A 15,000-nucleotide genomic window follows, 5' to 3' on the forward strand; every position below is an offset into this window, starting at 1 on the left:
GACAGTGACATTGCCATAGAAAGCAGGAAAATGCCCTAGAGACTGACCATATATACATATGATTAGCGCCCAAGCCCCCTCTTCACCCAAGCTAGGATCAGGGAGGACCCGGCCATGGCTACTGATGACTCGTCAGATTAACCTATAGGCTTCACCAAACCCTCGATCCTTAGATTCCATAGATGGTGAGGTTGTAGCAACCAAAGGAAATAAAAAGTTTGAGCAGGACTCGTACCCAAGTCTGGCGATCACCAGTCAGGGACGTTACCACATCGGTCATCACAACCGTTATTTACTTTCATCATCATCATCTCCTCCTACGCCTATTGACGCAAAAGGCCTCGGTTAAATTTTCGCCAGTCGTCTCTATCTTGAGCTTTTAATTCAATACTTCTCCATTCATCACCATCTACTTCGCAGTTCATAGTCCTCAGCCATGTAGGCCTGAGTCTTCCCAATCTTCTAGTGCCTTGTGGAGCCCAGCTGAACGTTTCGTGAACTAATCTCTTGTGGAGTGCGAAGAGCATGCCTTTTTTATTGCTTCTCATTTTTTTTCCAAATGAATAATGTTCCTTCCATTTGGGTTGAGGCTACAAGAAACTACCTTTACAACAAGTTTGTATTGTATTTAAAATATGGATTATATGTTGCCTGAGGGTACACTCGGGCACACCATTCTCCCGTATTTCTCTTTCTGTTGTTATTTTGAAGTATTATAGCTTATATATGAAAGACTTATATTGATGTTGTTACTGTTCTTAAAATATTTTATTTCAATTGTTCATTACGTCTCTTTTAGTTTATTTATTTCCTTATTTCCTTTCCTCACTGGGCTATTTTTTCTCTGATGGAGCCCTTGGAATTATAGCATCCTGTTTTTCCAACTTTGGTTGTAGTCCAGATGATGATAAATAATAATAATAATAATAATAATAATAATATTGGAACACATTGCTTTGGTGTATATGATAATCATCACAAAGTACCTGCCGATTTCAAAAAAAAATCCAACTAACTAACGATATGAAATACAATGCATGTAAATAAAAGGTAGAATTAATTTTCAGTACTAAAACGAAACCATAAGCAAAAATATAACATAAGGAAATAATAATAATAATAATAATAATAATAATAATAATAATAATAATAACTAGCGGAACCCGTGTAAATTACACAACATGATATTTTCAATACTAATTATCTTGTTCCTAAACTATACATGTTTGAATAAAATGTCCCGAGATTAATTTTATAATCTAGGTTATGGAAATTGATAAAACTAAATTTCTTGTCTATTTAAAAAATGCCAGGTGCTAAAGACAAAATTGGGAAGACTATACAAGATGTGTTTTGGTTAAGTAATCAAAGTCTAATGTGAATTTGTAGGAGTATACCATGAAATTATTTCCGTTTTCTTTAAAGCATGAATTTCTAAGAGTATACCATGAAATTATTTCCGTTTTCTTTAAAGCCTGACAAAATAAATAACACACACGCTATCGTATTAATATATAGATAATAATAATTCTTGTTATTATAAAAATAACAATAATGAGACATATTACTTTAGTGTATCTGATAATCATCGGAAAGTACCTACCGATTTCAAAACACAATTCCAGCAAGTCCTAAAAAAAGTTAACACATAAGTAGAAAGTATGTAATGAAAGGTAAACAAGTCCTCGGAAAAAATAATATTGGCAAACATTATCCGGTAGAGTTCAGGTAATATAAGGTAGAATTAATTCTCAATACTAAAACAAAACCATATTAAAATATAACATAAGGAAATAACTACAACATCGATATGAAACAGCACAGAATTCTTCTGCACGACGAGAAGAAGGGTCTCGATGCAGCCAGGAGTAATTTGTGCGTCGGAACATTACTGATTATTATCCCAGTGGGGTATTGGCGATGACTGTCATGTATTATCTTACGATATCTAGTTACATAAATAATGCGTGTAATATATGTAAACCTGCTCCTTTTTTTTCCTTCATTAACATGCGTATGATCGCCCAGAACCGAGCCTCGGGAACATTCATTATTATAATTTTCTTGATTACTTTTTTTTTCAGTGTATTTTTCCTGAGGGAAAATGATGTCAATTGTTTTTATTCTGTAAGAGTTACTTGTATGATACACAAATATATCAGTAGCTTTTATTTATTTATGATGCTCAATTGAATGTTAGTTATTTTTAATGGTATCCATTACCAGTAAATGATAGACATGATGGCGCGCCACTGTACAACAAAATAAAAGGATATTTTGATTGCGATTTCATGATGCCTAACAGTTACTTTTAAAATCTTATATTTTTCATCAGAATCCAAAATTGTTACATAGTACAGTATTAAGAAGTAAATTTTATAAATTCTCTCAGTTCACCAGCATAATGAAACTACCTCGAATTTATCATAAATAATAATAAAAAAAAAAAATATTGAGCTAATCATAGTTTTGAATTTTGTCAATCTACATAAAAAATTAGAATGAAACGTGAAAATTTTATCTCGTAGAAGTTTCGTAATGTTGTAGTCCAATGCAGCAATCATTAAAAAAAAGTTTAAATAACACTGCTCTTTAATTTGTTATCTCTGGAAACTATTAATTAATCTCTTTATGTTTGTTTGCCTGGCTGTCTTGCAGGAGCGACTGTAGATACCAGTGAAATAAAAAACGTTAATATTAAGTTTTAGCACAAATGTTTATCGTCTGTAGAATGATATCAGAAGGCAAAAAAGATAGGATATACCAGACTCATCAGTTGGAAGAACAAAGTGTATCGTCATAAAGAAAAATATAATTTTTATTAAAGATCTTCGTTTAATAAGCATGTGAATGAGTTGTACATCATAACCAATACTCAAAAAATAGAAAACAAAATGTTAACAGATTTAGAAATGTAGCAATGCTTTAGTTAATAAAGGACCATTTCTTTACTCTGTGGCAAGTCTCTCGTCATAAAAAGCACAGCTGAATAAGATCAAACAACTAAAGGTCCCAAGAACAGATCATTTTCATAAATATAAGAGTAACCCTTCATACGGATGAAGCAAATATTTCTCAATTTCTTATTGCACTCTTTGAAAAAAAAAAAAAAAAAAAAAGATATTCAAATGACCCAGGGATTCTGAAAACATGTTACAAAAGAAAGGCTTTGTATGCCATGAGGGGGGAAAACTTGGGAGGCAGCCAAAAGATGGAGTCACTGGTCTGTAAGAGACTGTAATGCAGTCGTAATGTAGCGAGTCACAAGATTTTGATCTGGGTCATTATTGTTACAGTCATGTTATATATCATGAAAAGCTAAATTACAACCTTATTTGGAAAAAAAGGATGCTATAAGCCCAAAAGCTCCAATAAGAAAAATAGCACAGTGAGGAAAGGAAACAAGGAAATAAATAAACTACATCTATAGAGATAAATATATGCATAAGTATATATATAAACATTTATTACCATTATTATTATTAATATTATTATATTATTGTTATTATTATTATTACTTGCTGAGCTACAACAGTAATTGGAAAAGCAGGAGGCTATAAGCCCAGGGGCTCCATCAAGGAAAATAGCCCAGTGAGGAAAGGAAACAAGGAAAACTAAAATATTTTAAGACCAGTAACAACATTAAAATAAACATTTCATATATAAACTATAAAAACTTTAACAAAACAAAAGGAAGAAAAATTAAATAAACAAGTGTGCCCTAGTGTACCCTCAAGCAAGAGAACTAACCCAAGACAGTGGAAGACCATGGTACAGAGGCTATGGCGCTACCCATTACTAGAGAACAATGGTTTGATTCTGGAGTGTCCTTCTCCTAAAAGATCTGCTTACCATAGATAAAGTGTCACTTCTACCCTTACCAAGAGGAAAGTACCCACTGAACAACTACAGTGCAGTATTAACCCTTTGGGTGAAGAAGAATTGTTTAGTAATTAGTGATATCAGGTGTATGAGGGCAGAGGAAAATCTGTAAAGCATAGGCTAGACTATTCGGTGTATGTGTAGGCAAAGGGAAAGTGAACCGTAACCAGAGAGAAGTATCCAATGTAGAACTGTCTAGCCAGTCAAAGGACTCCATAACTCTCTAGCGGTAGTATACAATAAATAGACATAAGTGTTTCCCTTAGAAGGATTCGCTTCAGAAAGTGATCTTTTCGAAAGGAGACTGCATAACCTTCTCCATTCATTTTGAGATACACCACCGCTAACTGACTGGCAAGTGTTACTTTATTGGAGAGAGAGAGAGAGAGAGAGAGAGAGAGAGAGAGAGAGAGAGAATGTCTCATTCACCTTCAATCATAGAATCAAAGATGCACATTTTGGGAAGACTGTAAAGGCTTAGAGGTTTAAAAGCCACTCATGAATGGCAGAGACATGGCCAGTAATGCCCTAGCTAGCAAGACAATGTCCTAGGGACTGATCAAGCCCCTCTCCACACAGGCCAGGAACAGGGAGGGCCAGGCAATGGCTGCTGAAGACTCATCAAGTAGACCTAAAGTCTCAGCTCCCATCTTTAGATCACAAGGTTGGTGAGCTTGCAGACCCTACCAAAAACTATCGAGCTTGAGTGGGATTCGAACCCCAGTCCGGCGATCGCAAGGCAGGGACGTTTACACTAGACAGGCACAAGTCCAAAATAACCGAATAAGTACTTACATTAGTCATATAAACAGCACTTCGATCTCCTGACACTATTGTACTAATAACCTTCATCCTTCACACAAATTCACCATTTATCAAATTTCTGCTATTTTATTTTATATTTTCTGTCACAAACACTTCTTTAAGACAGACGTCGTCCTTCCTAACTTCTAAATCATAAATTTTCTCGTACCCCATTTTATTCCATTTTCCCCTTAAAAGAATGGGTCATTTAAACTGAATTTTAAAGTAATGCACTAATATTTGTTCTATTACAGCACCTAGTCTCCATATAGAGAAAAAGGAAGGAAAAAGGTGCATGCTGCATTTGTAGAAAGATTGTTAATTCACCTATATTACTTTGAAACTTCTCTATTCATATCAGAAGAAATAGGTAAAAAATAAGTTCATGTCTGCAAAAAGATCGTGTTTTAATTATAGTCCTTTTGAACGCTAATCATAGGGCAAAAAAGAAAAGTTTAAAGTATTAAGATCAGTGTGTTCATTCATATTCTTCGAAAAGATACGATCACCATATCAATAAGAGAAAGCAAAAAAGGGGTCTGTTCATTAAAGAAAGAAAGATAATGAAAAAAATAACTCTTTAAATGTCTCCGAGAACTTTTTTTTTCTTAATACCAAAGAGGAGAAGGAAAAGAGAAAGGTGATGTGATTAAGGAAAACCACATATTTCCTCGTGATCTCTGGAAGATGATTTTCTTATTTCAATAGAAGGGGGGGGGGAAGGGTGGCAAGTTTCAGGAAATATAACATGTTTAGAGATATGACTCCCGTAATTAATTACTTCCCATCAGAGGAAAACTATAACAATACTCGAACACAGTCATTCTCCGCCAAACATATGAATTCACTCCTTGGGCCTCCGACCAAATATGCCATTTCAATAGCTCCTGTTAACTATTAATGTTCATGACACACTCTCATATAGCAACACAGTAGGGAGAAGTCTGAAGAAAAGTGATTTTCCTATCAGAGGGAAAAAACTTGAGAGACATGTTTGGGGGAAAGTCGCGTTTTTACTATTAGAGGAAAAACATTAGGGACATGTTAGAAGTCTTATTTATTTTTCAATCAAAGGAAAAAAAACATCAGGAAAATGTTTGAACAAAAGTGTTTTTATTATCATAGGAAAAAACCTTAGGGACATGTTATAAAAAAAGTCGTGATTTTATTATCAGAGGAAAAAACATGAGGGACACGTTAAATATCGTGTTTTTTATCACAGGAAAAAAAACTGGGGACACCTTAGAAGAAAATTCGTGTATTTTTCTATCAGGAAAAATCACTGGGGACATGTTAAAAGAGAAGTCGTGTTTTTTTCTGTCAGGAGAAGACACACTGGGGACATGTTAGAAGAAAAGTCGTGTTTTTTTTTATGAGAGGAAAAAACACTGGGGACATGTTAGAAGAAAAGTCGTGTTTTTTCTATGAGAGGAAAAAACACTGGGGACATGTTAGAAGAAAAGTCGTGTTTTTTTTCTATCAGAGGAAAAAACACTGGGGACATGTTAGAAGAAAAGTCGTGTTTTTTTCTATCAGAGGAAAAAAAACTGGACACATGATAAAAGAAAATTCATGTATTTTTTTATCAGAGGAAAAAGCACTGGGGACATGTTATAACAAGAAAAGTCGTGTTTTTTCTATCAGAGGAGAAAACACTAGGGACATGTTAGAAGAAAAGTCGTGTTTTTTTTTCTATGAGAGGAAAAAACACTGGGGACATGTTAGAAGAAAAGTCGTGTTTTTTTCTGTCAGAGGAAGACACACTGGGGACATGTTAGAAGAAAAGTCGTGTTTTTTCTATGAGAGGAAAAAACCCTGTGGACATGTTAGAAGAAAAGTCGTGTTTTTTTCTATGAGAGGAAAAAACACGGGACATGTTAGAAGAAAAGTCGTGTTTTTTTCTATCAGAGGAAAAAACACTGGGGACATGTTAGAAGAAAAGTCGTGTTTTTTCTATCAGAAGAAAAAAAACTGGAGACATGATAGAAGAAAATTCATGTATATTTTTATCAGAGAAAAAATCACTGGGGACATGTTAAAAGGAAAGTAGTGTTTTTTCTGTCAGGAGAAGACACACTGGGGACATGTTAGAAGAAAAGTCGTGTTTTTTCTATGAGAGGAAAAAACACTGGGGACATGTTAGAAGAAAAGTCGTGTTTTTTCTATGAGGAAAAAACACTGGGGACATGTTAGAAGAAAAGTCGTGTTTTTTTCTATCAGAGGAAAAAACACCGGGGACATGTTAGAAGAAAAGTCGTGTTTTTTTCTATCAGAGGAAAAACACTGGGGACATGTTAGAAGAAAAGTCGTGTTTTTTTCTAATCAGAGGAAAAAAAAAACTGGAGACATGATAGAAGAAAATTCATGTATTTTTTTATCAGAGGAAAACCCTGTGGACATGTTTGAAGAAAAGTAGTGGTGTTTTCTATTAGAGGAAAAAACACTGGGGACATGTTAGAAGAAAAGTCGTGTTTTTTCTATCAGAGGAAAAAACACTAGGGACATGTTAGAAGAAAAGTCGTGTTTATTTCTATCAGAGGAAAAAACCCTGGGATATGTTAGAAGAAAAGTCGTGTTTTTTTCTATCAGAGGAAAAAACACTGCGGACATGTTAGAAGAAAAGTCGTATTTTTTTCTATCAGAGGAAAAACACTGGGGACATGTTAGAATAAAGAGGCGTGTTGTTTTCCTATTAGAGGAAAAAAGACTGGGAACATGTTAGAAGAAAAGTTGTGTTTTTTTTTTTTTTATCATTGGAAAAAACATTATGGACCTGTTTGAAGAAAAGTCGTGTTTTTCATATTAGGGGGGAAAACAGTGAAAAGTCTGAAGAAAAGTTGTTTTCAATTATCATCATATCAGATGATAATAATAAAAAAAACATAGCATAATAGAAATATAATATATAAAAAAAAAAAATTGTGTTTACTTCTGTGCACACCATTCTGTACATCAGAGGGCAAATATGAAATAATGTGTTTGATGGAAGATGTTTTTTTTTTTCTTGTTTCTATGGGCACCTTTTCTTCAATTCAAATGGAAAATGCAGACAGAGGAAGACAATATACAGATATGTTTTCCTCAGTCGCATTTCCATTCTATACTGAGATCTGAGCGCTACATCTGACAGATCACTTAAACCCTTCCTTGTTTTATGTGTATGTTATGTTTTTCTCTTTTCTTCAGCTTGAGAAACTTAAAACATTCTTTCACTTAAGCAAAGGAAATCTTGCGTTGTAAATGGTACCCTTTCCAATTCGAAATTTGACTTTTTAATTAACTGAAAATAATAGTATAAGAATTCAAGTAATAGTATAGGAATCTTATTGCTGGGGAGATTAGTGGCTTCTGTAGATGAACGAAGCTAAACCCCATTGATTCCCTCTATACGTCTCAACCCCTACAAACTCTCCCTCTCCTCTCCTCTCCTCTCCTCTCCTCCTCCTGCCCTTCTTATTCATCTTCTTCACCAATGAAGATTAGAGGTGCGGTAGCAAAGGAGTAGAAAACTCTGGTGGACTAATTCAAACGAGGAAATCTCTCTCTCTCTCTCTCTCTCTCTCTCTCTCTCTCTCTCTCTGTCGCAAAGATAATCGCCGCCTCAATTGGCCAATAACAAAAGTCAAAAATTTGGATTATGCCCCAGGGCGAAAATATACTGGAATATGGATTGGACATCGGACCGCTCACCGTCGATATATCTTCTTCTTCCGTCGATATTATAGATTAGTTGCGCTGGTACTTAGGGGGAGGGGTTGAGCGTCCTCGCTGTCTAGGACTGCCGTCCTCGTTTTGAAATCTGTAAAACAGGCGTCTTCATGTCTCGCCAGGACGTATAAAGAGCGCCTGGAAAGAGCTACTGTGACGGCGAGATGTTAAATAATCGCAATAAAATTGATTGGGATTATAGGGTCGGGTATCACTGGGGACTTTGGAGGAGTTTAAACGAGACTATGGCGTGAGCAACGGCTATCATTCAGCCACCAGCATGACACATCGGAGTTTTCAAAAGGCTTCGTCCAAATAGGATTCGAGTTTCGTTACGTTCGCGACGTTCCAGCTTCCAGAAACCTGTCTTCCAGGCATAGTGATGCTGGAAAATACTCCTCTAAATCTAATGTTATTTTTAGGATAACATTTTAGGATTGATCAATATGATAAAAACAAAATCTCAATGTCGTCTGAACGTAACATTCTGGAAATCAACGTGCGTTGCGCAGTAATTGCTCCGGCGATGTACAAACACTCACCTATTGAAACACATCGCTGACTGTTCGTTCCCTCTTTCTTTCTCTTTCCTCTCTCTCTCACTAACAAACACTCATTTCGGTCAACGCGAAAAGGAGTAGTAGGTGTGACGGCAGGCGGCCATTTTTTGTCCATTTCCGTCACGCCTCGGCATTTTCTAGTCCTCCCCGTCCATCCTCGTCGTTTTCGGACTTCGTAATTGTAGCTACTGTCTCCCGTCGATCTGGAAATCAGATAATCTCTTCTTGAAATCCACCATTTACACCGTCTATGGACCTTCGTAATTATAAATTATTATGATACATTCTTGACTTTATTACCAGCAACGGGGCAGCAACAACTCTTTATTATTACTATTATTACTAGCTAAGCTGAAACCCAAGTTGGAAAAGCAGGATGCTATAAGCACAAGGCCTCTAACAGGGAAAAACAACCCTATGAGGAAAGGAAATAAGAAAATACAAAACTATATGAGAAGTAATGAACAATTAAAATAAAATATCTTAAGAACATTAACAACATTAAAATGCTCTTTCACATATAAACTATAAAAATAGACATGCCAGCCAGTTCTGCAAAAAAAAAAAAAAAAAAAAAAAACATCCACTGCAAGTTTGAACTTTCTAAGTCCTACCGATTCAAGTACCGATTAGGAAGATCTTTACCGAAATAATGACCAACCAAAAAGAAATACGTAAGAGGAGGAGGATCCAGTAGCACTCCGAAGTCAGACAATAATCTGAGTCGTAAAACTAAACCAGACAAGTGAGCGTCGCTGGCTTCGGATTCCTTATCTCGTCTATTTTTATTGCGTTTGCCGCGATTGTCCATGTTGCTCCCTGTTTAACCCGCAAGCCATTGTTTGACAGTCTCTCTTTTTACTTTTCTTATTCTTCTCTTGCCTTGCGTTCTTTTGTTTAGGGGTCTCTTAGTCTTTTATTTTGCCATTCGACCCTTATGTTTGCTAATGACAATTCTACTTTGTCCTTTTCACCGATAGTTTTGGTATTATTATTGTTATTATTATTATTATTATTATTATTATTATTATTATTATTATTATTATTAAAAGAAGAAGAAGAAGAAGAAGAAGAAGACCCAGGCCTACATGGCTGAGGACTATGAAGCTTGAAGTAGGAGATGATAAATGGAGAAGTATTGATTTAAAAGCGCAAGATAAGACGACTGGTGAAATCTAACCGAGGCCCTTTGCGTCCTTAGGCGGGAAGGAGATGATGATTATTACTATTACAAGCTAAGCTACAACCCTAACTGGAAAAGCAAGATGCTATAAGCCCAAGTGCTCCAACAGGGAAAAATAGCCCAGGGGGGGAAGGAAACAAGGAAATCAACAAACTACAAGAGAAGTAATGAACAATCAGTATAAAATATTGTAAGAACAGTGACATCTTGCTCCCTGCTTAGACCGCCACCTATTGTTTGACTTTTTCTTTTTACTTTCTTATTCTTCTCTGCCTCGCATTCTTTTGTTTGGGTCTCCTCTTTTGTTTTGCCATTCAACCCTTACCTTTGGCAATGAAATTTTTCATTGTCCCTTTTTACCGCTTGGTTTGGGAAGTAGATATTTTCAATAACCTGCTTAAATGGTGGTCATTTTACCGATAGTTTTGTTAAGTAGTTATTTTCAGTATCCTGGTTAATCAGTAGTTTTAATCATTTGTTAATTATATTAACATATTCAACCTCTATATTAGACAATGAATTATATGCTTCCCCCTGTTTAACCCACAAGCCATTATTCTCTTTATACTTTCTTATTCTTCTTTACTTCGCTTTCTTTTGTTTTTCTATTCAATGAAAAGAATATAGATGTGAATAACACTAAGAGTCAGAAAAAGAGCAACACGGATACGAGAGCAAACTAGAGTAGAGGATATTCTAACATGCTAAAAAGAAAATGGACATAGGCAGGACATATAATGCGAATGACAGATAATATATGGACATGAAGAACAAAAGAATAGTTAACTAGATATTGGCAATGAAATTTCAGTCACTGTATAGCTACTTTAGGTGAGTAGCTATTTTCAATACCCTGTTTAATCGGTAGTTTTAATCATTCATTAATTATATTAACACATTTAACCTTTACATTAAAAAATGAATTATCTATGATGCGTAATTTAATCTTTAGTTTTAGCTCGCGATAACTATATATCACACAGCCTCTCTCTCTCTCTCTCTCTCTCTCTCTCTCTCTCTCTCTCTCTCTCTCTCTCTCTCTCTCTCTCTCTCTCTCTCTCTATATATATATATATATATATATATATATATATATATATATATGTATATATATCTTCAGCAAGTTTTTTTAATCGTTAATATTATTGGTAATAAGCTCTCTGTAACATTTATTAAATTTGGCAATGAGTAATATTTATTTGCCATTCGACTTTGATTAAAAACCATAACGCTATGTAATTTTGATGACAAAATTTCACTACATAGTTATCCTAATTTGTTTTCTTCAATATGATCTATAAATAATCCTCGTTTGGGAAAATGGCTGCATTTAATATTTTCTTCAGATTTCAGTTAAAAGGAGTGAGATATTGTTTGAAAGGCATTTGATTAACAATTTCCAAAAATGTTCTATCTTGAAAACATTCAAAAGTTTTCGTAATGAACTCTTTTCAATCCATTATTTGTACACTAGTGTACGTCACCAGTCAAAAAGACCGCTAAATATCTATATAAATATGCACACACAGGTTCCACCCTTCCCACCCCCTCTTTCCTAACCTACAACCCCTCTCACCGGGTTAGGATTATACCCCCCTCTACCCCTACCCGAGGGAAGGGAGAGACTGAGTTGTTACACGTCTAGCAATGCGGCTGAGCGTAACCAGAAATATATATATATATATATATATATATATATATATATATATATATATATACATGCATACATATATATATATATATATATATATATATATATATATATATATATATATATATATATATATATACATGCATACATATATATATATATATATATATATATATATATATATATATATATATATATATATACATGCATACATACATATACATATATATATATATATATATATATATATATATATATATATATATACATATATACATGCACGGTATATATATAGACATACTGTATATATATAATGTATGTATATATATATATATATATATATATATATATATATATATATATATATATATATATATATATATATATATATATAATAAGCAATGTCTTGGTTGAGTTAAAAAATCAAAGATGGCTTCTCTCCAGACGAACTGTCCTACTGATAGTTTTCAGAATAACAAGAAAAAAATTAATTTAAGTTTCTCCATCGATTATTTAGTGTCGACATCTGTTTCGAATCACTTTGTGATTCTTCTTCAGGACTACATTGATTGATTGAATTAAACTTTAACATATAGTGATGGTGAAAAATTTTATACGAAAATATTTGGAAATACATGCCCTGTTTTTGTGAACAATTTCATATATTTTTCTGGGGAAAAATAATTATATCAAGTGCTTTGGTGAGAGGCGAAAATATTATGTATTCTGATGAAAAGTTATTAAATCAAATGTGTAGGCGAGCAATAAAGATATCAAATGGTATGATGAACTTGGATAAATATGATTATCTGTTGAACGGAAATCGTATGAAAATTTAAATTTCAGGTGAATTGCATTTGAAAAAAAAAAAAAAAAAAAACGCAAATTGCTGTTACAATCTACTTAATGTTTTTACTAGTTGATGGTAATTATATCAACAGTTTGGGTAAATACGGTTAATGTTGTGGTGAAAAGTAAATATATCAAATGTTTTATGAATGGCAACTATATCAATAGTTATAGCAAATATGCACCTAAATAGTGTTTTGGTGAATATCAGTTATGAAAAATAATTGTTCATTAAATAATGGCAATATTAAACATATTTATTATCAATCATAAGTAATGTCATCATGACTAGTAATTATGTATTAACAAAAAAGAATGTAGTTATCAGATGTTCTCGGAAATAACCAAATTAATCTCAAAAACATTACAGTATACAAAAACATCTTTCATTCACTCAGGTGTTTTTCAGCAGCCATATGGTTTTCGAACTAACATCAACTCTCTCTCTCTCTCTCTCTCTCTCTCTCTCTCTCTCTCTCTCTCTCTCTCTCTCTCTCTCTCTCTCTCTCTCTCTCTCTCTCATACATATACACATATATACAGTTGCCAAATGACGTCACAGGCAGTAGTTTTTAAACGATGTAATAATAATGACAAACTTAAAAAAAAAAAAAAAAAAAAAAAAAAAAAAAAAAAAAAAAACATTAAATGATGAACATATTGGATTCGAAAATTAAAAGAACACATACAAGTGTGACTAATAATGACAAGGATAATACCAATAACAGCAATATATATATATGTATACATATATATATATATATATATATATATATATATATATATATATATATATATATATACATACAGACATACACACATACATACATATATATATATAAATATATATATATATATATACACATATATATACACACACACATTATATATATATATATATATATATATATATATATATATATATATATATATATATAAAGGCCGTTTACCGTATGATTCAAGTCTAGATTTAAAATTAGGTCCTACATAAAATGGAGATAGAATGTTAGAATATACAGTAAAGAAATATCAATATCATTGACACTTTGGTATTTTGTATTAATGTAGATGAAGGCTCACACCTCCTCTTATTAAGAATTAATAATTCAAGAATTCTATAATGGAACAGATAAAAAAAAAAAAAAACGCATTTATCTGCGTTATTGGTAGTAGCAGCGATGATGGCTGGCCATACTCACCTGAGATTAATTGGCTTGTCCTGTTCAGGTGTGCTAATGGCTGCCCCTCTGGAAGGGGGAGCTGGGGTTAGGAAGGAAGGGACAAGGGAGGTGGTAAGGGGAAGCAGTAACCCCTCACACATACAAACACACAAACACTACTCCAGGGATGGGTTATAGCAAGTGAGGGAAAGATGGTGTTGTTGGAGGGGGGGGGGGGTTTGCAGGTGGGGGAGGAATGAATGATTGGGGCGGAGTTTGTTTCTGGATTATGGGAGAAGTTAGGGGAATGATAAAGAGGGAAAGGGCGAGATGATAAACGGAGAGGATGAAAAGGAAGAAAAGGTGGAGAAAAAAGGGAGAAAGAGAATTGTGGGAACAAAATAGATGGGAGAAATGTCATATGGGGGAAGTTAAGTTTTTGAGGAGATGCAGAATGACAGGGAAAGAATAAATGACATGATAAAAGAAGACATTGGGAAAGGGAAAAAGGAGTTTAATAGAGAACAAAGACAAAGGGAAAAGCAGATGGAAGAAAATGATATCTTGCAATTTTTTTTTGAGGGGGAGGGGGTTACCGCAGTTATATGGAGGAACAGGTTTTTAATGGAAAGAAAACTGAAAGAAGAAAACTGAAAGGAAGGATGATAAAGGAAGAGACGAAAAAGAAAAACAGAGAAAAATTAGAAAATATCACTGATTAGATATAGGAGAGGGAGAGAAATGGGAAGAACAAAAATAAATAAAAGGAAAATAGGAATAAAAAATAACTGGTAGTAAATGTATGATTCAAACAAAAAGATTGGAATATGAGCAAAAAAAGTACCATGAAAAATTGAGAGAATATAAATAATATTTTTTTTCGAATTACCATGAAAAGCCTTCAGGTATATACTAGGCAGAGAGAGAGAGAGAGAGAGAGAGAGAGAGAGAGAGAGAGAGAGAGAGAGAGAGAGAGAGAGAGAGAATGCCACATGCATAGTAACAAGGTTACAAGGATTTTGAATTCGAATATACTCTCAAAGGGAGAAATTAATGATACAGATAAATACAAAAAAATACGCCCGCACACACACAAACATATATATATATATATATATATATATATATATATATATATATATATATATATATATATATATATATATATATACGTGTGTGTATGTTTGTGTATATATGTATGTG

The 15,000-nt window shown here is 33.6% G+C and overlaps 1 long non-coding RNA gene across 1 annotated transcript in view; it reads right to left on the bottom strand.

Moving 5' to 3' along the window:
* LOC137653231 (uncharacterized) overlaps positions 1-15,000 on the bottom strand; it is a 64,312-nt gene that overhangs the window by 7,194 nt on the left and 42,118 nt on the right. Inside the window, exon 2 of the long non-coding RNA XR_011046435.1 lies at positions 8,937-9,157. This is a non-coding gene — a long non-coding RNA (uncharacterized lncRNA). The remainder of the gene's footprint in view (positions 1-8,936; positions 9,158-15,000) is intronic.

Source organism: Palaemon carinicauda, chromosome 14, assembly GCF_036898095.1.
Source record: "Palaemon carinicauda isolate YSFRI2023 chromosome 14, ASM3689809v2, whole genome shotgun sequence".
NCBI lineage: Eukaryota > Metazoa > Arthropoda > Malacostraca > Decapoda > Palaemonidae > Palaemon > Palaemon carinicauda.